At 42.5% G+C, this 27,636-nt stretch overlaps 1 protein-coding gene and 1 long non-coding RNA gene across 10 annotated transcripts in view; both read right to left on the reverse strand.

Annotated features, from left to right (window-relative positions):
* Window positions 1-12,839, reverse strand: part of CHD7 (chromodomain helicase DNA binding protein 7) — a 200,920-nt gene extending 188,081 nt beyond the window's left edge. For 5 of the 9 annotated variants that reach the window (XM_075920648.1, XM_075920646.1, XM_075920647.1 and 2 more), the window contains exons 1-2: window positions 12,408-12,839; window positions 10,527-10,629 (exon numbers count right to left, since the gene is read on the reverse strand). The gene's annotated coding sequence lies outside the window, so the exon portion shown is untranslated. Of the gene's footprint in view, window positions 1-10,526; window positions 10,630-11,976; window positions 11,996-12,407 lie in introns of those variants that run through there. The other 4 variants (XM_075920643.1, XM_075920645.1, XM_075920642.1 and 1 more) reach the window with 3 other exon arrangements.
* A 10,839-nt stretch (window positions 12,840-23,678) lies between these two features.
* Window positions 23,679-27,102, reverse strand: LOC102459119 (uncharacterized). Its single transcript, XR_331368.4, has 3 exons — window positions 26,303-27,102; window positions 24,148-24,227; window positions 23,679-23,774 (listed from the first exon to the last, which is right to left on the reverse strand). It is a non-coding gene; the product is annotated as an uncharacterized LOC102459119 (long non-coding RNA).
* Between the last annotated feature and the right edge of the window lie 534 nt (window positions 27,103-27,636).

The raw sequence follows: 27,636 nt of genomic DNA on the forward strand, positions 1-27,636 counted from the left end.
CTGGCTTGGGATGTGGGGTGTAAGTGAGAGGAAAAGTGTAGGAGCAGGATGCCAGGGGAGCCCCTGCATCCAGCTCCCAGGCCTTCGGTTCCCCACCCATTTTACAGCCATGCTTTCATGTTCCCTAAGCCTATTAAAGCAAGCATATAACTAAAATGTTCTCTCTGAATATAATTAAAGCCAAAAATCTTCACTGAGACCAACAACAGAAGCTTAGAACTTCTAGTTTGAGCCACTGGAGATACAAGATAAAAGTGGGAGATTTATCTTTTATTGGATTAACTGTTGTTGGTGAAACAAACAAGTTTTCAAGCTCCACAGAGCTTCTCTTCAGGTCTTTCTGGCTACCACAATATTACAAACAAGAAATTTATCAGGAGTTAAAACCTCATTAAGAATTCACATCTATGCTGCCTCAAACTTTCCAGAGACTTCTATCTTAAGTAGAAATCCAGACCTAAGCTTCGGTTTTAAAAACATAAGAAGAGAGGAAAGAACTAGTGAACATTTAGTGCAAAGCTACCTTAATCTTAACTGAGAAATAAATGTCTGTCCATGACACTAATCAATTTATGTATCTATACAATACTGCTCCTTGTCATATGAGAAGCTTAGCCCTTTAGAGCAGTCTTAAAAATTACACAAACTACAGAAGCATTCTGTAAAGGATAACCTGAGTAAGATACACAGTACAAAAAAATCCTGTAAGTAATTTATGTAAGATGTTCATCCCTTCCTTGAGTGATGTATAAAATGTGTTTAAGTATAACTGTCAATTTCTATTTCTCTGGAGAACAGTGACAGCATAATATTAAAAGTGCTCAGTTACTATCACTGATATTTTACTTCATCCATTATCTTTTTATTTTTCCCCAACCTTTTTAAATCTGAGGAATGTTTTATATGATGTGAATTGTATTACGTTTATTTAAATAATCTAAATCTTAGACTTGCATTAGAAAAATATAACCTAAGTCAGTGTAATAGCAATAAACATCTAATGAGACCATGCTGAGAAGTTTTGCGAGATACAAATTATTCCTAGATACTCTCATTTGATTTTTTCATTAGTTTGATTACATTTAGCAAACATACAGGTATGAATAATTGAGACCATTTTAAGCGGTTACTAATTTGATAAAATTTGAGATATTCAGGTTAACTCTGACGAAGTCTAAATCGAGGACTTTAGATTTGCCAAAATAGGTAGTGCAAGGAAAGTACCAGTCGGATAATAGAAGCATTTTTTTTTTGAAAAGGCGATGATGAAGATTAAGTACTTTAAGTACATTATCTTAGGTAAGGCATTTTATACATGATTAAATCTTCAGATTTCTCACTCTATCCAAAAAGAGATCAATTTGGTTTTCACACACCATCTTAAAAATAACACAGATGAAATCTAAGTCTAACAACAAGTGCCTTCGGAACATTCACATCCTCACTAACTGCAACTGACTATGGTTTAAAAATAAATATATGCAGTCTTGAGCTAAGATTACTCTAACTCAATGACAATGCACGCCACTGCAAAGCTCAGGAAACATTCTGATCCCACCAATGGCTTCTCTGTATAATGCATTGATGTTCATTGGGGAGATATTCAATAGCCTTCAAATTGTGTTGAAAGCTATAGAACTATTTATTATAGTAAAAATCAAAATACATTACGTATGTCATGCCTATTGTTTAGGCACTCAGCTTTTCCAAAGCTTGAGAAGTTTTTGCAATTGATGATTAAGAAAAACCTTAAGACAAAGTTAACTAGAAGTGGAGGATAATGAAATTAAATGGAAAAAACCCTCCTGCAGATTTCCCCTTAAATGAAAAAAGCCTTGGCAACGAATAAAGAGGCAACCAAATTAGCTACCATAACTATAAAGTCAACATCTTAAATGACCATACATTCACAGAAGGCTTCACCATTAAGATTCTAAAAACCCATGTTCCTAATCATCAATCTTGCCCATTTTTTCTTAATACTGTAAAACTACAATAGTCCGGCATCCAATAGTCCAGCACTCCTGATAGTCCGGCATCAAAATGGCAAGAGCCTAGTGAGTGAGCTTCGGCAAAAAATGAGTCACAAGGTAACAGTGGCAGCAGCTGAACTGAGCAAAAAGGGTAAAAAAAGCTTAAAAAACTAAAACATTACAGTATACTGTATACAGTATGTACAATAAAAAGGGTTAAGAACACTTTATATACAGTATATAATGTATACAGTATATATAACCAGCTTATAGTACCTCCTGATAGTCCGGCATATCTGATAATCCGGCACCACCTAGGTCCCACAGGTTCCGGATTATCGGAAGTCTACTGTATAAGGAGGAAAGTGTTGAATCCATCACCACTATTAAATGTATTACAAGAGGATGACATTGGCATTCCCCAAAAGCAACCCACACAAAGAGTTTGTAGAAAGACAAAAGTCCACAAATGGCAAGTTATATTTCCATATCCCGATGAGAGTGACCTAAAGCTCCAGTTTTTTCGGTTTCCTAACCAGGGTTTCTCTCAGTGGATGATTACTTACCTCCCTGTAAGACTGCCTACTGTAGATATGTCATTTCACTTGAAAAGCAAGAAATGAACACACATCATTCTCACTGCAGAACTGGGCTGTTTAAAATAGCAAACTGGAAGCTTAGGTGCAAAAATCTTTGACTTACAATTCACTCTGATTAAGTTCAAGGCATGCAGTTGCAATCAGCTATATATCTGGAAGAACCTCTACTTGCTTTCTATTTAGTTAGTGTTTGCATCAAGGTAATGTGCTCTGTTCAAAACCCTGTGTCTACTTCAACTATTCAACCTTAAGCACCTAGAGCAGACAAGTGGCTTTTTTGAGCTGTGTAACAACCTTAAACTTTTCATATGAACCAGTTCTACTCAGAACAGAGATCTAATCTAGTACTTTACCCAACGTTCTTTCCAGCGCCTTGCCTTCCAAAAAGATTCACCCAGCACTTAACTGTTTCCCTCTCTCCAGACTACCTTTTTTTTTCTCCTAAGAGAAGTTCTTGGAAAATAGTCTTCTCGATCTTCAATCACTTCAGCAGGTTTTTAAATTTAATCACCGTAAAAATTCCAACATAAAACTGAATTTTTTCCCCTTAACTCTTTAACCCCAATGCAGCGCTCACCACATGACTCTAGAACAGGGCTACTCAACATGTGGCCTGAGGGCCACATGAGGCCGGCCCATAGCCCATTAGTTTGGAGCCCACGATGAAGTATTGCAGCCGTGGCTCAACACAAGGCCCACGGGTGGGAGCCAAAACAAAACGTAGTCAATATAATGGTCTTCTGATGATATATGGTTTAGTAGTTAAATTCCTGGACTGTCATTGCTGATTACAAGTGCTGTCATATGGGTAGAAATCAAGTAAATACTGCATTTTATTAATATCAGCAGAACTGACTTAAATGGGGCCTGCACGTTGCGGAGTCTTGCCTTAATCTTTATATTCATGTCGGTCAGTGTGAAAGAAGTTATTTGCATATATTTTTGCAAGTACATGCAACAATGCTTAAGCTGAGGTCCTTGGCAAATGCTGCGAGTATCATTATGGTCAGGGCTCGACAAATCAGTTTATCTACTCACCCACGGCAAGTAGATTCCAGCTGGTCGCCCGGTTCACCAGCAGCACACGCATGCACAATGAGAGTCTGGCGCATGTGCAGTGTGGGGCTAGCGAGTGGATTTCGCTGCAGTTTGTCAAGTCCTGATTATGGTCCCCAGAGTTCCAAAGTTGAGTAACCCTGCTCTAGGACAACCCTGCTTAGTCCAATTGGGGTGACCCAGTTGTAGTTCTGCTTCTATTTAACAAACCATTCTTTCCAATGTCAATTCCATGTCTGTGACAAGACTCCTTCTGTATGAAATGCCACAATATTCAAATCTTTGTCCTGTTTTCTGCTGTGCAAATTAAGACTTTGAGGGGTGGGAGAGGAAGAGAAGTTACTACATTTGTCTTGTCAAGCAGAGCTCCAGCAGTAGCAGTATGAACCACAAGCTTTTCTGTTTAAATATTGCTTCTCCGGAGGAGGAAGAATTTAATAACCTTGTAACTGTGACTTATATACAAAAGTAAAAAAGGTATAGCCCTGTGTGTTGGGGGGGGGGGGGGGGGGGGAGGAGAAATCAAGAAAAAGGAGGGAGGCAAGAAGGAACCACAAAAAGTCTTCTTATCTGTCTCCAAGACAGGAAGGCTAAACCAAAACAGAGGGAGAAAACAAGTCTGCCTCCTTCCTCTAGTAGCCAGGTGAGCTCACATATAACAGCCACTTAACCAAAGCTAACATGAACAGTGAGTTATCCACAATCTCTCCCAGAATTGTTAAGGCTCCTGCACTGATAAGGCAGGCCTATATGGGGGGGGGGGGGGGGTGAACGTGTGCGCGTGCACACGCACAATCCTCTAAGTAGGTGTGAGGCTGGAGTGGCACCTGAATTAATCAGCTAATCGACTTTATTAGTCGATAAGGCGGGGGCACAGTGGGGAACCCGGCATGAGCGGAGATTGCTTCAGTCCCTCATCTGCTTATGTCTAGTGTACAGCCATCATTCTTCTAGGCTTTAGTACCTCTCTGGAAAACCTTCCCTGTGCAGGAATCTTCTTCCTTATACCTCCTGTCACATGCAAAACCATCCCATATATACAATTATTTCTATTAAAAAAAAAGACACTTCATCTTAATACATTTCTCCTTGCCTTTACCTCAACTAATTTTTCCAGTCATTTTAACTCTAAAGAATTAGCATTTTCATGAAATGTATAACAAAATAAAGTGTAAAGCTTTAATATATTGAAAATTCTTTCCTATTCAAAGATGCATGAATCATTCTGGCTGCAACTTTCTGAAATATACTATGTGACCAAGTTGAACTATTCTGGTATTTTAGAAACAACAATTAGGGTTAAGTAGCAAATACATTATTAATTATGTACTTGATACAAGGAGCTGCTGTGGCTTAAATGTAGGAGCTGTGTGTGCAAGCAGCCACCTCTTACTACATTTAAACAGCATTTAAACAGCAGAGGTATGTCGGGGACCTGCTGCAAGCCAGGACTGAAGCAGTCCCGTCTCATGCTGATTCCAGACCACTGCAGTTCTTACTACATTTAAAAGGCAGAGCCTCAGCGCCTTCGTCTCCCCCCGCACCATGGAGACTGTGCTGGGGGGGGGGACTTTAAGGTTGCCCCCTCCCCTTCCTCCCACTTGCTTCCTCTGATATAGAGGCTGCAAGAGGGGGTGGGGGAAATGCGAGTAGTAAACTACTCTTTTTACATCCCTAAACACAATACATTTCCACTCTTTGGGTTCTAATCTCTGACTAGTGGATTTTGGATCAGACCATTGGTTCTTTACACACACTGGTCAGAAGGTTCCTTACATCTTAAGCACAAAATAAGATTAGTAGGACTTGAGGATGCCAGATTATTTTTGCAACAATGCTCATTATCTGACCCAGGGGCGAGGGGGAGGAAGGCAGATAACGCCATCAAACAAGTGAAGATCAGTATAAACTGGGATATGGTTTGACAAAGGACTTTTGAACAAAAATGTAAAAGGAGAGAAAAAAAACAAAGACGGTATTACAGGTACATTTTAAAATGATAGTTGTGCTAAAATTGGTAAAAGATCAATTTCTACCTACAGCCAAGTTTACTACATGTCACAAAACAGTTTTAATAGTAGAAGTGAAATACCACATGATAAAAGTTTGAATTGTCTACCACCCCACCACCCCCAAACATTTCCATACAGGACAATTTATTGCAAAATGTGATTACTACAGCAACATTTAATGGATAGCTAACTGTTGAAATCCACATCTCACAGTTATTTACAATGTATCTTTATAAACTAACTCAGCAGTATTACAAAACTGTAAGGTTTTAAAAGTTATTCAGTGCTGCTTTCTCCAGCAAGCTGATTATTCACATGAAGGCAACTTTTAATCACAGAAAATGCACTGTTCTATATTTCAATGAACCCTGAACAAAATAACCAAGGATAAAGATTATATGTGGTAAAAATTAATTTTCCTCATAGAACCATTAGGAAGAAGGCAGACATTTTGGCTGTACTGACTTTTTCCCCAGACAATTGATTCTTGAAGTTATTTATTTGCGGCCATTCCCTTCAAGGCCCTACTGTTTAGCAATTGTCTGTCAGAGGAAGGTTGGATGCAGCTCCCCCCCAAGTCAGACAACACCACATTTAAAATAGCTACAGGGGTCACAATACCACAAAGTGCTCCATAGTCCATGTCACAGGGCAAAAGCTTGTGATCAACTCCCAATGAGAGGTGCTGGAGCAATTTGTATAGCATAGGTGCTGATAGTTACTGAACCAAACTGTGAACTTTGTACACAATGGAATCCATTTAAGTCATGGATTGTGGCAACACCTCCAGCATTCCTAGGTCCAGCACCTACAGTCCCAAATGCCAATCAACTTTCCAAGTAGAGTGTTCCAATCCGCTAAGCTGATCTATTGTTATAATGAATGGCCTTTCTTATTTTTCCCCTCCAGAGGCATTGGGTTTGTATAATTTTTGCTGATGCCCAGAATAAGTCCAAGTAGAAATGTCCCATTCATAGGATGGAGCAGGGCAACTGTCCTGAGCCCCACACTTTGGAGGGGCCCCAAGCTTCAGGGAGACATGGGATCCAGAGCAGCCTGCAGAGCTAGCAGGGGCCTGGCATGAGCTGCAGCAACTGATCCAGTCCCAGGCCACCTTCCCCCACCAGCTCCCTGTGTCACTTGGGAGGGGAGTGGAAGCCAAAAAGATGTGAGGCAGGGACACAAGGAACTGAAGGGGGGCGGGGCAGAGCAGGGTGAAGCAGGGGCAGGAAGAGGTTGGGAGGCTTGGGAAAGAGGTGGGGTGAGTCGGAGCCAAGTCGCTTACTGCTTCTGGCGCCAAGCCACTCTAACCCCTCAGGTCATCCTGAACCTCATGAAGTGCAGAGTCCCTCCAAAGTGTGGGGGCAAGGCAGTTGTCCTAGTCCATCCTAGAAATGAGATGGCTCTGCAAATATAAGCATAAACATTTCTGAAACCGAGCCCATGTTCCTGAATATTGGTGGAGTATGGGTTTATATAACTTACTGCATACACTGCCAGTAGTATACATTTCCATGTTTTAAGAAAAGTACACTATTACATATAAACATGGAAAAGGCAAAAGAATAAGCACTATATTCATAAGCAGCTATGGAACAGTTTGTCTGAAATTAAAGAGGTCAGAAGCTTAGGGATAACCTGCTCCTGATTTTTTCCTAGGTGCATATTTACAGCTTAAAAACAAAACATTATATATAGAGATTAGTTGGAAGGTTAGGAAGTAATCAGTTTCTGCATACTTAAGAATACTCCTTAGAGCTTTATTTATCCCTTAAAGCTTTGTCGTCATATTGAGAACCTTGGAATGTATTCTTTGTGTAACAGAATGCTTCTTATTGAATTAAAAGATTATTTAGAAAACAGTGGAGAATAGACATTTCATTTGGTAACCATACAATACATTTTCACTCTGAGCAGTTCATGGTAAGGTAAGAGTCACAGAAAGTTACAATTAGATGATACGGATGGAAACAAAACAAAATTCATTGAAGTTTTAACACATGTCCAAAAGCTTTCTTTAAAAAACCCAACCTGCTAGATATCCTGTTCCTGCTCCTCTACAATAAGTTATCCCTCTCCCTGCACACAAAGGACCCTAAAACCAGATCCTTAGAATAAAGTGCTTTCCTAGTCTTAACTTTTTTTAGCATTCCAGCAACAGTAATCTTAAATTTCAGTTCAAATCTAAATTATATTAGAGTCTATTCCAAGACTATACTCTGTGGGAGTAGGAGTTAGTTGGGAAATAAGGGAAGAGGATGCATGAAGGAAGAAGCTGGAATCTGTCTCAGATAGGACTGGATAGTGGCAGCAGATTAATGAAACACCCTCTTGCCCCTTTGAGGAATAGATTAAAAATGGAAATAAAGGTTTTGTCTATACTAAAAACTTTCTTGTGATGTACTAAAATCAGTTTAATACAATTTTGATATTGCAGGCAAGACCTAAGCCACAGGAGTAGAAAGTGTGCTGTTTCATCCACGTTGCCTGTGAACGTCACTAAACCATTCCCTAATCCAGAACAATTGGTAATCTATCCATAGGAATGACATAGGAGAGGGATTGCAAGACAAGAATGAGATGTATGCATAGAGACTGGGGAAGCCTGCTGTGCAACTACTCCGCACCACCAGCCCCAACTTGATCCAGACAGCCTATTTGTGAACACTAAATTCACTCATTCAAACATTCAGCAGATTTTAAAAGCCTTCCATCTGGAAATTAATTGACAGATATACTACCTACAGGAAATGAAGGCTAAAGATTTGGTATAGAATTAAAGGCACTTACATGTTTGTTTTCCCCCTTTCCCATCTTTCAGGCCCCTTCCTCCCTCTCCACACATTGCTTCAGTGCATCACATCAAAATTTAGATAGAAATAGCCAGTATCAGTCAATATGGCCATGTCAATACAGTCACAATGCAAAATCTAGCAGCTTGTCTTGAAATAAGAAGAAATTTACTAGTTTTAATGCCAAGTCCCCCCCCCCCCCCCTTTTACAGATGCTCTAAAATAATCTGTTTTTCTCCACTGTCTCCTTACACAAAAGGCCATCTTTGGATAAGGCCTTGGTCATTTCCATTGACCATTTTAAGATTAGGGCCTTTGTGTATCTGTAACATACTTAAAACGTGCACACAGCTTTACTTCTAGCACCTTAATTTTTATAAATGTATCTAACATCTTCACTCAAATCAAAACTGGCCTACACAAAATTTCAGAATTGTCACAGATGGCTTGAAAATATATGAAGCTAATAGGAAATAGCTAAAAGTTAAACAATCTTTCTAAATTAAACAATGTATGTGAAAATAAAGATTCAGATACATTTTAATTTTCAATGTGTGATAATTACAGATCAAGATTGTAAACCTTTTGGACTGTAAATATGGTAATTTGTCCAAAGTAGGTATATGCTACATGATGTAACCCTTCAATATTTTATAAAACAGCTGCACTATACAGTTTGCACATTTAAGAGGGAGGAAAAAGATACTCCAGTGCTCTTTTAAAACTAATTTCACACATTTGTAGTAATAGGTATTTTAATGGAAGCCACCAAAAGCATACTGAAATTTAGCCTACTATTTATGAATTTTTTTCTGCTTTTGGTAAGCAGATTTCAATCTCTTGTTATAAATTAATATTTGTTACATCATTTCAATTCTAAAACTTGGGAAGAGGATTAACAATCCTTACAAACATTTACTCGCTTTCATCAAAAGTTTATCTAAAAGCCAGACAAGTAGTAAAATTGCATGTGTTCTAAATTAAGAGAAAGCAAGTTTTCCCATTGTTTAAACCAATCTGAAATTTTAAAAAATTAAATGGCATACCATTATAGTGTTAAATACCTAATGAGAAGCTTGGTTGAGTGTGTTTATCCAACAGGTAGCAATGCAAGTTTAACTAACTTACGGATTCAGTGGGAAATGATATAGTTTAGAACAAAATATCTTCGGATATTTTAAATGCCTCTTAAAATAAAGTGTTTATAAGGTTTAAAAGGACTAAAAATAAGCAGATAAAATAAAATGGTTAACCAAGAGAGACCTTATGAGGGATTGTGGCATTATCTATTTCTACCTAACACCCCTCCCCCCAAAAAAAACCATAAACCAAAAACAAACTATTGTTCTGTTTTCCCAAAACGGGTGTTTTGAACCTTCAAATAATGGTTTGTAAGTAACACCTCTCCAAGATGTATTAATTGAGAAAAGTTAAACAACATAGTATCAAGTGCCATATGAACACAGCATCTATTTCCATATAAATAATCAAAAGAAAAAGTAACATTTATTCTCTCAGAGATCTAAATGGTAAGAAAGTCAACATTGCTTCAATCACCTGTTACAAACCTCAGAAACAAATGCTCAATTTCCCAAAACTGCAGGTTATTGCGAAGGGAACCACTGATATTTTCCCTTTTGTTTAAACAGCAGTTCTCTCTTAAAATAAGCCCTATCTAGCTGTCTCATCACAGTTAAGTTCTTAAGCTATCCCGTTGTTTAGCATATGTTATACAGAGCAACATGATTTTGTAAAGTAAATTTTTGTTGAAAACTTTTGATGAAGAAACTACAGAGTTTAGAAGTTCCTCTCTGTGCTGTGCTTAGCGATGCAAGAGGGAGTCCTGCAACGTGCCCCAAGCATCCAGCTACATTTAGCTTTCAGCCTTTTTATTATCATTGTCAATGAATGGGCCCCAGTCAAATTAAAGCTGCCATTTTAGGTTAAAGACTGGAGAGTCTCTGTTGTGCAACAGCAAGACAAAAACACTCCAAGCGACAGATGCAGCATTCTCTCAGGAAAATGATGGATTTCAACTTTTATAAAAATAAGTACTGGTCATGCTTTTAATATGAATTATATATTGATACTCACACATTACTGCAAACTAACAGGATTTATAATTGGGATAAATCAGCTACCCAGGCTGCTAAGGTCATAGTCATTAAGATTTTTTGCCGTCGTTAGAATGGATGATCTGTGAGGAAATGAACAGAAACATTTTTTGTTCAACTTGTTCCTTTGTATCTCCCTTCGTCCCATATACAATGATAGAAAATGACAAACAGTTCCCTGAAAGCCATCTTTTAGTACAAACATTGCTCAGATGCTACTGTGATGAAAGTAAAATCGAGGCTCATATACACATAGAAAGAAACTTAATGCCTTGAGAAGGTTTTTCTGATATTTCCCAAACCCAAATCCACCAGAGCAAGTATCTGAAAAAGCTCCCACAAACGAAAAATCTCACCTAAATGTAGTCAGAAGGCACATTCAGTACCTTCCCAAACGAAAACAAAGGTAGAAAGTGGGACAAGTACGTGGAGAGTTGTGTGGTGTATCTAACAATCTCTTAGTAATTCAAAGGGAACTCCCCGTACACTGCTACTTTTCTTTTGTCCATTGTCCGTTTTAAAAACTAGTTTAAACCAAGGCATGAGCAGAGTGTAAAAGTGATCTAAAGAAACCCCTCCGATTTACAGTATGTGCACGAAAGTCACCCCCTTTTTCAAAATTCAGTGACCCCTAAAACAACACAGCCAGCAGTTCGGGGGGTACCCCAGAGTGTGGGAGGGTGTCCCCTTATGTAACGCTATCAGGATAAATGAATGCAACGTAATGATGGCTGCTCATTGCCTGCAGCTCCTTCTCCCTGAGTCTCACCAACAACCTTCCCTCCACCCCCCCCGACCCCCCCCAGTGTCCGCTTCCCAATTCCACCAGCCCCCCATTCAGTAGTCAACCCCGCTGCCGCAACAACCCTAACCCACAGCAGAGCAGAGAGAAACAGAGAGACAGAGAAAATCGCCTGCCAGCCCCATTTCCCTGTGTGAATCAAACACAAACAACCACCTCCCCCCCCCCTTCCCTGACCGCTTGGCCTCAAACCACCTTTTCCGCTCACCCACAAAATGGCCTTGATTTCAGGGGGGGGGGGGGGAGAACAGGCCCGAGTCGCCTGCGCTCTGCCCAGAGCTCCGCTCCGGACCCAGCTTGGGGAAGGGGCCGGGGTAGGAAGGGGAGCCGAGTTGGTTCGCAGGGTTAAGTCTCTATTATGCAGGCGCCGCCAGCACCAGTCCAGCTAGCGTTAGGTAGTGTCTCTCCCCCACCCCCTTCTCTTTCTTCTCCGGCTGTTAGAAGCAGCCGGGAGCCCCATCGCCAGCCGGCCCCCCTCCCCCGCCCCTCCCGGACAGAGACCCCCAGAGGCACCGCGTGTTTCCCCCACACACGCTCCCGGCCTCCCCGGGGGGGCTCCCCCTCCCGCGCCCCGGCTCCATGTGCCCGCGCCGAGCCCCGGGGACCGCGGGCGGGGGGGCTCCCTCACTTTGTTAGCGCTTGTTGTGCTGCCGGCGCCGGGAGCAGTCAGCGTGGTCAGCGAAGGCGGCGCTCCCCGGAGGGAGCCGCTCTCCCCGCGGCTCGGCCCCCCGCCTCGCCGCCCGCTCCCTCCCCCCCTCCTCGCGCAGTTTTACCCAACTTTTCCCCGGTTCCCAGCGCCCTCCAAACTTGCGGAGCGGGCTGGCGGGGGTCCCCTTTATACCCCCCCCCCCCGGGCAGCCGGAGCACAACAAAAAAGCCCTTTGCCCGCGGGGCAGCGCCCCACCGAGACCGCGCGGCCCCACGCGGGGCTGCCCCCAGGGGGAGGAGCTGACACCCCAGGGGGCAAGGACCTGCCGCGGGTCTGCCCCCCCCCCGCTCCCATCCGCCCCCCAGGCCGGCAGCTCCCCGCCCGCCCTCCCTCCATGCGGGGTCACTCACCGGGTCAGCGCGGGGCTGGCTGGGCTCGGTGTCCCCCGCTCGCTCCCTCGCTGCCCAGGGGCCGGGGAGGAGGAGGGGACACGCTCCGGAGTTGGTGCCGCTGCCCGGGGCTGCTCGCACGCCCGGCGGAGTTGCTCCCTGGCGCCGGGGCCGGGGGTGCGGGGGGTGGGGGCGGAGAAGATCCCTGCCCGGGGTCAGCGCGGGTCTGCGGCCGGGTCGGGCTCCGCGCTGGGTCCCGGCTCCGCTCCGCTCCTTTGTGTAATTTTCACTCGATTCAAGTTTAATCCGATAGTTCCCGAGCGCGTCCGCAGGAGCCGAGCGAGACACCAGCCAGCCAGGCGGCTGCTGCTACCGCCCCCCTCCCGCCGCCACAAGGCGCGCCCCCGACACCGCCCCCTCCCCGGGGGCGAGCGCGCCTTCAGGCCCCGCCCAGCCCCTACACGTCACCACTCCAGCCTAGCATAATTTATGCAAGAATCCAGCCCCGTTGGGCGGGGGGGGGGGAGAGGGGTCACTAACCTCCCCCCCGCCCCCACCCTCACCCGCGCCCCGCCAGGGGCTCCTCCTCCCCTCCCCACTTCCGGGCAGGGCCTGCTGCGCCGCAAAGGAGAGGGAGCCACTGGACGGCCGGCGGCGGCGGCGGGGGACTGAGGCGCTGCCCGGACGCGAGGGACCCAGAGTCACCCGGAGCCCGCCCGCCCCGCGCCATACAGCCCGGGACGCGAGCCCCGCGGCAGGGTCCCGGCCACACGGACTGACCCGCCCCCGGCCGCCTCGCTCCCCGGCCCGGGCTTCCAGCGAGACGCCCACCCATGGGAGAGTCCCGGCAAGTCCTGGCTGCCGCCGCAAACTTCCCAGCCGCTGCAAAGCGAAACTCCGCCCGCCCGAGAGACTCGCTGCCTGCCTGCCACGCCGGGCACCCCCGGCCCCTCGCGCCGCCGCGTCCTTCCCTCGGCTTGCGCTTCGCGCCGCGTGCAGCCGCGCAGGGGAGCGCTCCCGCCCGGGCTCCGCGGCACCCCCCGCCAGCGGCTCTGGAGTGTCACCGCTGCAGCTCCTCACGCGGAGAGCGTCTTAGGAAAAGTAGGGACCCGTGCCTCGAAACATACCTGGGACAGGCTCCGTAGCGCCAGTGAACATGCTTTTTTGTGAAACTACTGCCCGTTCTCTACCCACAGGCTCCTCCTCACCTTCCTTCAGCAGCAGTGATGTTTTTCAAAATCAAGCCGCCCCTCCAGTACTAACCAGCATGCCTATGCAAGCATCCTGGCATCTGTGGCAGAGTTGATATTTTATTTGGGTGGTAGGCTGGTGCTGATTAAGGCTCAGTGGAGACCAGTTTCCTATTCATAAATTATAAATTCACATTCATCATACAAAGAGCAACATCTTTTTCATTCCATAGGTAACCCCCCACAAAGAATGCTCTGCTGGCCTATTTAACATTCACAAAGGCTACCCTTTCCAGAATCATACTGAAAACCTCTGCTACCGTAAAGATAATATAAGGGTGAGTTTTAAAAGTGATCCGAATAGCAAGTTAACTGTTTAAATATCTTTCGGTTGTGTGACTGAGAGAGTCAGAAAATAATGTGCCCTCCTTCCTGAGCCCACAAACTATCTGTTTTTAACTGATGGTTTTCTGTGGTGGGCAACATTCCCTTTCATGTTAAAAACCAAGGGGGCAGGTCTGGAAGAATCCATTGACACAGTTCTTTCTCAACTACTCCAGCATGGGCTGGGGTCCGATATAACATGTCAGGATGCTAGCCCAGAGTCAGGTGGATCCAGGACAGCCCAGTGCCTCTGCATTAGCTCTGGTCTCTCAGTTCTTTGTCAGAGCAGCTCTATGGAATGTGTGTGATTAACAAGTCCCTTTAGCTATAGCAGTCTCCAGGACTAGGGGCAGCTCCATTGTTTAAAAAAAAATCAGATTCTTCAGAAATCTGCAAAATTGGGGGATGCCCATTCTTCCTGTGTGAATACTATATTCATGTAACACCTTTCACAAAGTCCTAAGGAAGGAGAAGGGACAGTTCCTGAAGGAGGCTGACTCCATGCCCTTGGATGCACATGTTAAGCACCCCTGTGTGCTGTGTATATGTAGGGGCATGTCATTAGGTTCCTTTATTGCAATGGAGAATTCTTTTTAAAAGCTGCTGGCGCCAACGTTATGTATGGAGATCTTCTATAGAGTTTAAAAGATGATTGGATTTATTCTGTCTTTTTAAAATTAGTTTAAAGAAGTCTGATGCCACAGATACACCAAGTGCCCTGCTGATTTATGTAGTGTTATAATCAAATTTATTCTAATTTTAAAAAGCATTTTATTCCTAATGTGTGAAAGAGCTTCACAGAGAACACTAACATAGTAATTGCTTCTACACAAGAGGAAACTGAAACTGATTACACAATGTTGTCAAAGGCACAAAGTAAACAAACAAGAGAGACAGGGAGTTACTTGTAATTCTGCTTCTCTTAAGGTATCATTTGACTGCTTCCTGCTCTTAGGTCCCTAGCATGAATCAGGCCAGAGATCAGCTAACTATCAACGAGTTTGTGCCCTCTGTGACACAGGAAGGCAAAATTCATTCTGATACTAAACAGCCAGAGCTTTGTTCTCCCCTAAAACATTCCCTTTCAGTTTCTTGATGAGCAGAGTTTAGAGTTCTATTATATATCATATATGGCTGAATGAAATCAGATAATATGGTTTTCCAATGAATTCTGTATGTGTACTGTGATGGGAGAACGGCATGAATAGGAATTCAATCAAATGATATATTCAGATAAGTAGTTTCCAATTTAGAACAATCAAAATAATTGCATGGCATTACAAAGTGTTGGGTTAAAGCTTCAGTGTTATAAAATGTGAATGACTTACCATCACATGAAAATACATAGGGAAGTTTGGGTTCTGTAGACTTTGATTAACTAGCATCTGTTTTAAAAGGCAGGTTTAGTGAAATGTGATATTCAGGTCTAGACACTGTCACTTCAAAGAAAAGAAGGATGGAACTATACAACAGTAATATGTAGAACACCAAAAAAATCATCTGTACAAAGTCAGGCCTTAAAGGTACAAGGTCTCACTACTCTATGCCTCATTTCCTATAACAGTTCATAAATACTCTGGGAACTTTGAGCGTTCGAGAACTACCAATACAAAGTAGAGAACACTGTAGGACTATAAACAGGCACCTCTACCTAAAGAAGCTACAGATGTAAGCACATCTGCTTCTTTGTGACCCAAGAAGCAAGGCCACATTTCAGAAGACATTACCTACCTTAATCTCCATGATTTCAGGATGTCTATATTAAAGGGCTATTGCCCTGCATGGATTCTACAGCTGGAAGTTCAAAGGACATTCTGCATGCATATCCCAAATCTTCACATCTTGACTCAAAGCATCTCTATCAGAAGAGTTTTAAAAAGCTGTATCTCAGTTAAAAGCTGTCTCTCTGTGTTTTGATGCAGAGCCTTTTGAAGCAGTGGTTTGTATTTAGATTACTGTCATTTGGAAGATTCAAGACATCTCAGATGCTCCATTCTCTCCAATAAGATGTGGTGTGTGTCCCCTGAACATGAAGAGATACAACACAATACTCAAGGGCTACGTCTACACTGGCATGAATTTCCGAAAATGCTTTTAACGGAAAAGTTTTCTGTTAAAAGCATTTTCGGAAAAGTGCATCTAGATTGGCAGGACGCTTTTCCACAAAAAAGCCCCGATCGCCATTTTCGCGATCAGGGCTTTTTTGCGGAAAACACTACCGTGCTGTCTACACTGGCCCTTTTGGGCAAAAGTCTTTCAGAAAAAGACTTTTGCCCGAACGGGAGCAGCATAGTTTTTCCGGAAAAGCACTGATGATTTTACATTAGATCGTCAGTGCTTTTTCGGAAATTCAAGCGGCCAGTGTAGACAGCTGGCAAGTTTTCCCAGAAAATCAGATGATTTTCCGGAAAAACCTTGCCAGTGTAGACACAGCCAAGAAGGCTTCTCTCTCCTGAATTGGATTGAAGTGAGATTCAGCAGGAGGAAGTAAAATTGATGCACCAAGCAAAGGCACAAAAGCAAACAACTGTAATGGGGAATCAACACTTTAAGATAAATTCTGGGGTAATGCAAGCGCAATTACAGTAATCTTAAACAACTCACTCACTGAACAGAGACGACACATCTGAATAAAGTAGCTATTCTACTCTCTCCTTGGATCAAATGCAGGAACAGCAAAATCCTTTGAGTGTATCCAGTTAATCTATGAATGCAGAAATAAGGCTAATCTGGACATCCAGCTAATCCATAAAGTCCCAAACACCTTGAACTCTCCACCTTAGATTTTTCACAGGTAATCCCTAGATGTACAAGCCTCAATCTGGATCCTCCGGCTGAAATCTATATATTTGAGAGAATTTGTCTGTTTGTTCAAGAACTCCCCCTAAACAGTAAGGCTACGTCTACACTGGCCACAATTTCCGGAAAAGGGATGCAAATCAGTAAGTCAGGATAGGGAAATCCGCGGGGGATTTAAATATCCCCCGCGGATTTAAATAAACATGTCTGCCGCTTTTTTTCCGGCTTGGGGAAAAGCCGGAAAAAAAGCGTCTAGACTGGCGCGATCCTCCGAAATAAAGCCCTTTTCCGGAGGATCACTTATTCCTACCTCAGGAATTATCTGTCAGTATTCTAGGAACCTTTAATTTAAGTTTATGCTGAAGCATGGTACAGACACACCACTTGGAGGTCTAGTGGATGACATTCACTTGTCCACAGATAAGGAGAGTACATGTTGCTATAATTCTCTGCCGCTTTTGATAATCTTGTTCTGCCTCCAAAACTCTGCAAGAGTAAACAGATATGTCCTGAAATGGCTCAGTTCCTTCATCTCAGACAGAAGCCAGAGGGTTGTTGTGAGCTATTCCTCAGCCTCTAAAGCCCCTGGCAGTAGAATCCCACAAGATTCCATCTTCTTCTGTATCACTCAGTCGGGGTGCAGATGAGATAACACATACTGAAGTGCCAACAGAGCACAGCTGACAAGTAGCTCTACATCCTCTTTACATCAAACAGTTCCATCTCCGGCTTTTTTGAAACCTGATTTGAAATTAGCAGGTAGAGAAAGATCTTTCTAAATCTAAACCCCAGGCAAGGTGGAAATGAAACTCTTAGGAAGAGTTACGCTGGGGGAGAATTTAAAAAAAGTTGGAAGGCTATCAGCTCTCATGCAAACTAAGGAGACGTTGATGCTTCTTTCCCTATAAGCAAGTGATTACATAACTGTGTACTTTAGTGGCTTCCCATCCACTTCTCATCAGGTGTGGCAATTCTTGCATTTCTATAATGAGTGAAGAACATTGAAGGATATTACTGTCCTCTACAACATCCCTGTCACAAGAACATTTGCTTTCAGGTCATTACATTGGTCTGCAACCTTGGAGTCTTTTTGGACTCCACAACACCCAAACAGACATGATTCCTTTTGCTCAGTAGATTGCAATCCTCCCTGTTGTGCTCAGACCTGGCCAGGGTGAACCACGTATTTTTAATCTCCATGCTTGATCGCTGAACTCAATATACTTAAAAATGAAGCCACATTCCCTGAAAGAGCTCCAAATGGTACAAAATAAAATAGCTCATCTGCTTAGCAACACAAACAGACCAACCTGGAGCTTTCCTCTCAGCATCAGCTCCCTATGGAATACAAAGCTTAGCTGAAGGGCTCTGCCTGGATATTCCAAGCTATCCAGGAATTAAATTAGTTACCTGAAAGGTTCCTTTTGCCTCTGTGATCATAACTTATCTCTACAGCTTTATTCCACTGGAGCAGTGGAACTCTTGGACAACAGTAAAGGAAACACATAACTTTCACACACTATGGAATTCATTCCCATAGGACAGACAGATCATGGGCCTTACCATATAAAAACTGAAAGCCAAACTCAGCTCTTTAACTAGACTTCAGATACAAAGAACAGACTGCTCAAACTGAATCATAGGAGTTGAAAAGTAAGAGAAATGTAGTGTTGTTGTGGTTTTGTATTTCAAAATACTCAAGAGGTACTCGAGTTCTGTGCTCTCGGGGACTATGTAAGTACCGAGATGTATAGTGGTTCCTTGTTTAAATAGCAGATTTTTTAAAAATTCAAGGAGGACTGTGATTTTATGTTGATAATGTTCTTATAAATAGTTATAGTCATGAACATTGTGGCAGTGAAAACATTGTTATTCTACCGTGGATTAATAAAAAGTATACACATTCTTTACCAAAGGTTACTCTATAGGTTAGGGAAAGTTTCTTTCCTTCATTAATGGAACCCATTGCAAATAATCCAGATCTTAACCCAAATCATAAACCAGAGAGCTTTAAAGATTAGGAAAGCCATGGAATACATACTGCTAGTAAGATACTCAGTAAATAAACTTTTCTAATTTAGAAATAAAAATTAATTTGAACTGTCTCACTTTCCCAAGGTACCTGTACTTTCAAGATAGGCACTGTGCTTCTCAAAATTTGTGGAACTGTTTTATATGGAAAGCTAACTTTAAGAGAAGTGAAGTCATTTAGGAAACAAAATAAGAATTAAGTTATCATTTATCTTTGCAAACAACTTTTCTAATAAATACAAGTCCACATATGACATACTGGGAGAAGGACCTGTGTAGACTAATTACCTCAGAGGAATGGAGTTTGATCTGCAAAAGAGGACCAGCAACTTAGCACAATAAAATAAAATGTCTTTAAAATGCTATTTCAATAGCACTACATACAAATCAGGTTAAAGAGAGAGAGACTGAATGGGGATAAATATTGCAGAAATTGTGGAAAATGATGCATATTTATGCACTGTAAATGTATGCATATATGGTGAACATGACCAGCCATAGAGAATATTGAGATGCAACAGCAGCGCAAAGTGGCAGGGGGCTCCTGAGGAGTGATGCTGGAGCACACTGGCTGCTGGCCCTGCCCCCAGGGATTATAAAATAGTCGACTAACCGATAATTCTTGAGGTTATTCAACTATTGAATTAGCTGATATTTAACATCCCTGCTGTAAACCAAATATCATAAAACACTGGATATTTCTTACAGAGTGACCTGTTAGTAATACTCCTGGGATTCTCAGTGAAAATAGTCACACAAAAAAGAAATGATGAATTAATTTCTCAGTTACTAGTAGCTGCCAGGATACTGATAGATAGCCTTTCACTGGAAAAAGAAAAATGTTTAATCACAGAGGAATGGTTCAAATTATATATATAGATATATTCTACACACCAATTATATACCAAGCAAAATAGACAGAAGACAGACAGATATATATATTTGGTTTTTTTTATTTAATACATAACCAAAGTACATTTACCTGCAAAAAAGACCAATTTTTTAAAAATACTACCAATTGATAGAAAGGCTTGGTCTATAAATAGGCATAATCAGAGATTTCACTCAGTTTAATAAAAAAGCACTAGAAATGATGTCATAAATGTTGTATTGATGCTTGTTTTGTAATATAGTAACTCACTCTTAAAGAAACCTTATGTCTATATTCCTGTATGTCTCTTTAAACCATTTTTTATATGCAGTCAAGATGCTTTACAAACAAAATAAACAAAAAAGCAAAAAACGGTATGTACACTCCAAATTTGGAAAGGCAATTCATTGATATAATTCTAGATATTTGATAAGTGAGTTTTCCTTTCTTTATCTTCAGTGCACAGATGAGAACACTAAATATATTAATTGATTTTACAGGTGCTGAGCATCATCTCCTGTTGACTTAACTTGAAGTTGTAGGTGCTCAGTACCTCTGAAAAACAGGCCAGGATTTCACAGTATCATAGCAGAAATCATTGTGAAAGCCATAATTAGAACTCAAAATATTCTGAGTTCCATGCTGCAACCGTCCCCACACATCTTATGATAATAGATAGCATACGGGCTAGGGAAGCATGGAGGAAGCTGCACTGAAAACCTGGTTAACATGAAACAAATTCACACCTAATTTGCCTAAATTCACTGACTCTTTTTATACTAGAAACAAGCGTGCCAAACTATATTTGTTTGTACTTTCTTGATAGCTGAACAGAAATTACTTGCTGTTTGAGTTAATCAGCCATAAACCCTTGCAGCTGATCAGCTTTGTCTTCATCCTGATGTTATGGATCAGTTAGGTGTGAGTTTCATTTTGTGATGCTAGGATCTAACATTTAGCTTAGGTTGCACTTTAGGTATCATTGGTTTAATAGGATGCTACAATTTCTCATATTGCTAATTAATGAAAAATAGATCTTACTTTTTTAACATGGAGAATATATCTTAAGGTTGCCTTATTTTACTTTACATAAAATAAATAAAATAAAACTATCTGCTGGATACTAATTTTATAAAGACAAACACAAATATTCAGTGCAAGTGTGAGTGTGGTTGCACAGTTTATAGGGCAGTAGATCAGTTTCATCTCTTGTGTAATAACTTAATCAACTTGACTTTTTGGAGTTACGCCAACAAAGAATTTTGTCAAATAGATTTTTTCCAAGTAAAAATATTCTGTTCAGTTCTGGCCACACCTTGTGGGAAATAAGCATTGAAAGAGAATGTTGATTCCTTTAGCAGGGAGCTAATGATGACAAAGACAGGCACAATCAAGTAACCACAGCTTTATTAAACTTTTAAATTAAACAAAAATATTTTCTGAGTCAGGCAACTCATTGCAGCACTAAAAAGGAGTGGAATTGCAGCAAAATGGAAGGTGGAACAGGAAGATGCCCATTTCCACTCAGCAACATTTCTTATAGGGATCTCCTATCATTCAATCTCATGACTGTAAGCAAGGGTTTGCCCATTGGCAGGCCTCCAAACAAGGTGTGGATGAATAGTTTGTTCTTGGTACAGTGGGAAAAGGGGACTCAATGGAGGAATACAAGGAAGCGAGTAATGTGACCAAAACAATAAGCCAGAAAGATTATATAGCCACTCCCCAACTTACGAACACACCGACTTTACGACCATCTGTACTTACGACCAACCTCCAATTAACTCTATTATAATATTTTCAAGTTGAGAACCATGTATGTCAAGTTTTTCAAACAGTGCGGGCAGTGCATTTAAGGGTATTTCCGACTTACGACCAAATCGGGTTATGACCAGGTGTTCGGAACATAACCCATTTGTAAGTCGGGGAGTACCTTTATTAGCCAAAACGTTTTTAAAAGATTTAATGGGGTGGAGGCAAGATGGGGATTTGTCAAGCCTAGAGAGCAGGTGGCTGTCATAGTTGAGATGTGAGATAATAAAAGTGGGGTTTTTTTAAGCTACTCTTGGCTGCGCTGTTTACAATCAAGTCTTCTGAAATGTTCTACTGTAGAATCAGGCAGCATATCTGATGCATTATATTGTCCTAGGCCCTGTGCCATTATGTAAATGTAACTACTGTGCTGTCATCCTGCATGTGTCATTAATAACACTGTGTCAACATAAGTTTTTTCAACATTCAAAACAGTAACTTCTTAAACCTTAACTACTAATTGAAATAATCTTGCAACTTTAAACAAATATTCATCTCTTCTACACATGGCAAACAATCATACACTTTTGATGGCATATCCTTGATTACGCTAGTAAAAATGAGTCCCAAAAAGAGTGAAGACACTGGAAATTATAAATTGGTGTTAATGCATATTGAAGCGGGGGAGAGGGTGTAGGACAAACACTTGCTGCCATACATAATGCTTGCTAAGATGACTTCAGTGAGACAAGTAAGAAGAAAGCAATACACATGACATAATAGTGTTTGTAAGATCAGGGCCCAGTTTAGTACATATGATCAAGATAATTTCTAGGAGGTCATTTGAGTTGGAATTAGAGAAAAAATCCAGACCAATTATATCTGGAATCAATTAAATAATATGTTTTGTTCAGACAATGCTTGTCTTTCTATTTAATAGAATTAAATTGATCCAAATTACCAGCATAAAACAAAACAATTAGATACTGTGTAATAGAACTGACCCCATCTTTAAACTGGAAAATGTAGAGAGAAAAAGAAGAGAAGTGTTGCTTGCCAGTTTTTTAAAGCCCTTAAAATTACCCATTAAATGACAAATAGCTCAGCATGAGATTAGAGTTTGAGGTTCTACATGACATGTCCATGATGTACTATACCTGCCTGAAAAGAAAATTGAAAGTCAAGAGGTTCTAGCAAAACCAACAGTTTATACTGAGTCAGATACACTGCATCCTAATTTCAACCATCTCCACGAAAGTTTTATTTTAAATACAGGCTTGGAACAAGTTGAGTATAGTATAAAGTAAAATTTTGGTGAGAAAATATCTTTGTGTTAAATAAAATGCTCATGCCTTAAGGTCCAGCGCTAATTTATTTGGATTAATTCTAGAAAAAGGGACGTAGTTAATGAAAAAACTGGTTATGCAGTACTCCTTTATAAATTCCCACTTTTTTATTTTAGTGCTAAATTGCCCTTATGTACAAAATATATCAAGTTAGGCACGAGGCGTTAAACACAAGGACATAATACAGGAAGATTTTGGGCAAGTCCACACGTGAATGAATCAACTGTACTGAAAGTAATCATAGAATCATAGAATAATAGGACTGGAAGGGACCTCGAGAGGTCATCGAGTCCAGCCCCCCGCCCTCAAGGCAGGATCAAGCTCCGTCTACACCATCCCTGACAGATGTCTATCTAACCTGTTCTTAAATATCTCCAGACAGGGAGATTCCACCACCTCCCTTGGCAATTTATTCCAATATTTGACCACCCTGACAGTTAGGAATTTTTTCCTAATGTCCAATCTAAACTTCCCCTGCTGCACTTTAAGCCCATTACTCCTTGTCCTGTCCTCAGAAACCAAGAGGAACAAATTTTCGCCTTCCTCCTTGTGACACCCTTTTAGATATTTGAAAACCGCTATCATGTCCCCCCTTAATCTTCTTTTTTCCAAACTAAACAAGCCCAGTTCATGAAGCCTGGCTTCATAGGTCATGTTCTCTAAACCTTTAATCATTCTTGTCGCTCTTCTCTGTACCCTTTCCAATTTCTCCACATCTTTCTTGAAATGTGGTGCCCAGAACTGGACACAGTACTCCAGCTGAGGCCTAACTAGTGCAGAATAGAGCGGCAGAATGACTTCACGAGTTTTGCTTACAACACACCTGTTGATACAGAATAATAGAACTGGTCAAAAAATTAAACAAAAATGGGCTTTCAACAAAAAAGAAATTTTTGTATGAAAAATTGTTTTTGTCCTCCCTCTATCATTTTTGACAAAAAAAGATCATCCACATTCTTTATTTCATTTTGATAGGGTAAAAATCCATTCATTCTCTCTTCCATTCCACCTTTACCTGTAAAAGTAAAAAATTCAAAAATTGTTGAAAAAATATTTTTTATTCTTCAAATTTTTATAAAAGGAAAAATAAAAGCTGTTTAATGAAATATTATATTTCCATTTTGTGTGAAGTACCCTCTTTTTGATCAGCACTACCCAAATAGCAATTATTACTTATGAGACCCAGGTCCGGCAATCTTTAGTCAGGGAAAACTCTGACGGGAATTTTGTCTGTTTAAGGATTTTACAAACAGTTCCAAATGCAGTCAGAAATGGAGAACCATTAGCAAAAATAAAACAGCAGATTTAAAAAAAAAAAAAAAAAAAAACCCTGTGATGTGAGTCATAGCCACAAAGGCCCAGATGCTCAAAGATATATAAGAACCTACCTCTCACTGATTGCCTTTGAGGATCTGAATCTAAATCCCTTGTATATATTTTCTCCATTAAAGGTCCAGTGCTGCTCTTACTGAAAACAAGGACAAGCTTGTGTTGATTTTAATGGAAGCAGAACTCAAACCCTAAAAAAACTGAATCATATCATCACTTTCAATGAAATTCTTACACCAGTACCAAGTGCCCTTATAAGACATTCTATGCCACATAAAGTTTGTGGTTGGTTAGCACAGGGAGACCAGGGGATTGTGAAATGGCCCCATACATATAAGGATCTCCATACCACCGTGTTAAAGGTCTCTGTACATTTCAGACAAAGTCTACAGCAAAGGATAATGTGAAATATTGCAAGGGAGGGGACATGTGATGTAGAATCCTACAGCTCTAGTGGTCCCAACCAATACATTGTGCAAATGGTGACAGCGTTTGGTGGCTGCAGTAGGCTGTAGTGGTGGCCACGAGAATCCTGGCCCCAGGTCATAAAGGTGAATTTGGTTCCAAACCAGCCCTTTCCCACCCTCACCTCCTTTGCATATTGACCATGCTCAGGCTAATAAGAAAATGTTCATGGGAAAAGGGGTACCTACAAGAAAGGTTATGAAATAAACTGTAAAAGTACAGATAAGGAAGTCATTAATTTTGAAATGCTCCGTCAGTTTGAAAGAGTACACAAGCTTATTATTGGGTCTACTTCCTGACTCTGTACTTCTGAGTGAGCATGTAAGTGAGAGAATATTGCCATGGTTATTGTAGAGTCAGATCTCATCCACCTGTTACTGTAATTGAGAAGGGACTCACTTTGACCTGACTTTCTGCAGCTGTGTCTACACTACATTTCTTTTTCTGATTGTTTTTTCAGAATAGGCTTTTTTGAAAGTTGGCCCGTCTACACTGGGCAAATTTTGGAAAAACCTCCTCTTTCAGAAGAGCTCTTCTTCCTTGTGAAATGAGGTTTACAGGGCTTCCAAAAAAGCACATCTGCTCTTCTGCAAAAAATGTCAGAAAAGCAAACATGTTCCCTGGATATAGCGGAGTTTTTCCAGGATACCTGAGGTATCCCAGAAAAACTCTGTAGTGTAGACATCGCCTCACTCTCAACTGAATGGCACTCAAGCATATTAACTTTACCTTCTAACAAGGGATCTCGGTTTTGAAAGACACTATATCTTTTAGACAAATTTGGACAGGATAGAAATAAGTTCCCTGACTAGCATTGCTTTAAACTGTTTCAAAGCACATTGCTGAGGAAAACTGTATGAAACATATAACCTGTTAATGAATATGGTTTATAAAGACTTGAAATATAAAACCTACTTCCCTGACCTAGTGTTTCATTTTATTTATAGTACAATAGCTCCCAGAGGGCCCTGATTAGGGTTGAGACCCACTCTTCAGGCCACTGTACAAACATAAAAAAAAAGACAGTTTGACTGGGATTTTCAGAGATGTGTAAGGGAGTTAGGCACCCAACTACCATTGATTTCAATGTAATTTGGGAGGCAACCTCTCAGAATTCTCTAAAACTCTATGCCAGAATGGGATGGAGCTGTCTTTTGATACATTTGTATCATTTCTTTAACAATAAAGACTAATCTGTGAATGCTAATTATTAGTCTCTGTAATATGCTCAGGTAGGCAGTTGTATTATATTCACCCTTGTACTAATTGGGTAGGTACAGTCTGAAAATCTAAATCAGTAATTCAAATAGTAGCTGACAGCTGCTATTTTTATTTTAAAAAAGATTACTTATAATTTTCATCATACTGTCTTGTTTTCCCACTGTTATGCTGAGGAAAAAAGACTGAAAAATACTAGCTATAAGTACATTTGGAGTTTTATTTGTAATGTAACATGCAGCATAAAATGAATATAGGGCATAGTATGATTATGGTACAGTGTGATTAGTATGGAAGCTGTATAAATAACATTAGATATACATCAGCCACTACCAGTTCCCATAACAGAGCATGATGCCACGATACACCCATTTCCACAGACTTCTGGGAACCCGTTCTGTGGCAGTTTCTGTCCCCTCCCCATGGCAACCCACAAGGCTCCCCTCCCCCAACATCACGCAGAGTGCCCTTCAACCCGCACTACACCCAGAGCTGACACCCTCCCCCTATTCCGCTCCACCATGCTCTTACCCTGAAGCTCCCAGTCCTGAGCAATTCCTCGGGGTCCCCCATCCCCTGAGTAGCTCCTGGAATCGCCCCCCAACCTGGGGGGCAGCTCCCCGGGATTGCTCCCCCCACGTCTCCTCGTGGGTAGCTACCGCAAATCTTTCCTTCCACCCCCCTCGAGTGGGCAGGTCCCGGGAACTGGTCCGTCGTAAACACCCCGTGTTCCCCCTCCACGCGTGGGCAGCTCCCCCCTGCTCCACGGAATCTCCTAGCCCCCGCACACCAATGCAAGCGGCCGGGCTCTTTCCCCAAGCACGCTGCGCAGAGGCGGCTGCGCGCTCATCATCGGCTCAGCGCGGCCCCTCTCCACGGCGGCAGCCGCAAGTCCCGGCCGGCCCCTCTGCCCGGGATTCCATCCCCGCTGAAGGTGCCTCTCGGTCCGTGACGTCACCCTCAGGGCTTTCCTTTCCCTGACGGCACTTTCCCCGTCGCGCTGATTGGCCGGAGTCTCGGGCCAATGGAAACGAAGCGGCCCCCCCCCCCACACACACACCATTGCTGGGCTGGCGCGGCGCGGGCAGGTTCCCCGCTCCCCGGGGAGGGGGCATCAGGAGGGAGGCGGGAGGAGCGAGCGAATTCAGGCACCAGGTGGCCCTGGGCTAATCTCGAAAATGCCCGAACAGCTGCCCCGCACCATTTAAAGAGACAGGGCCCACCGCTGCGCGTGAGCAGGGCAGGACAATGGGTCCCGCTGCACGCGCGGCCCGGGCTGGTCGCGCTCTGCCCCCTGCGTGGCGCGGGGAATTCCCGCGGGCCCCCTGCCGTGCCCCATGGGGGCGAGTAGGGCCCTGCCACAGCACCTGGGGGAGGGAGTCCGCCTTTGGCCTGCCCTGGTGCCAGCCTCGGGGCGCCCTCGGTCCGCCCGCAGCTAGGCGGATAATACAAGGTGGAGTCCTCCCCGCTCCCACCCCCCCCCCCCGCCCTCGCCTCGGCCTTTCCCCGCCTCGTCCGGTCTGATTAGACTGAAAGTCCTTCCCTTCCTCCCCTGTGTTTGTGTCCCACCATGCAGGACAGGGCCCTGACCTCAGCGAGGGCCTCCTGCTTTGCCTACGCCAGCTCCGCCCAAAATAAAAGGAGCCTCCCTCGACTTTGCCCGGAGGGAAACTGGCCCTGGTGCAGCTAGAGTCCTTTCCTGTCCTGGTAGGACTCCAGTCCGAGGGGGTGCCCTTGAGCTGGCATCTGGGTACTTAAGCATAAAGAACAAACAGGAAAAGACACAGGGATCGGGGCAGGGGAATGTGAGTTCACTTCTAACCTGCAAATCAGGGTGCCACAGAAACAGGGAGGTTACAGATTTC

The sequence above is a fragment of the Pelodiscus sinensis genome, chromosome 2 (assembly GCF_049634645.1).
Source record: "Pelodiscus sinensis isolate JC-2024 chromosome 2, ASM4963464v1, whole genome shotgun sequence".
NCBI classification, from domain to species: domain Eukaryota; kingdom Metazoa; phylum Chordata; order Testudines; family Trionychidae; genus Pelodiscus; species Pelodiscus sinensis.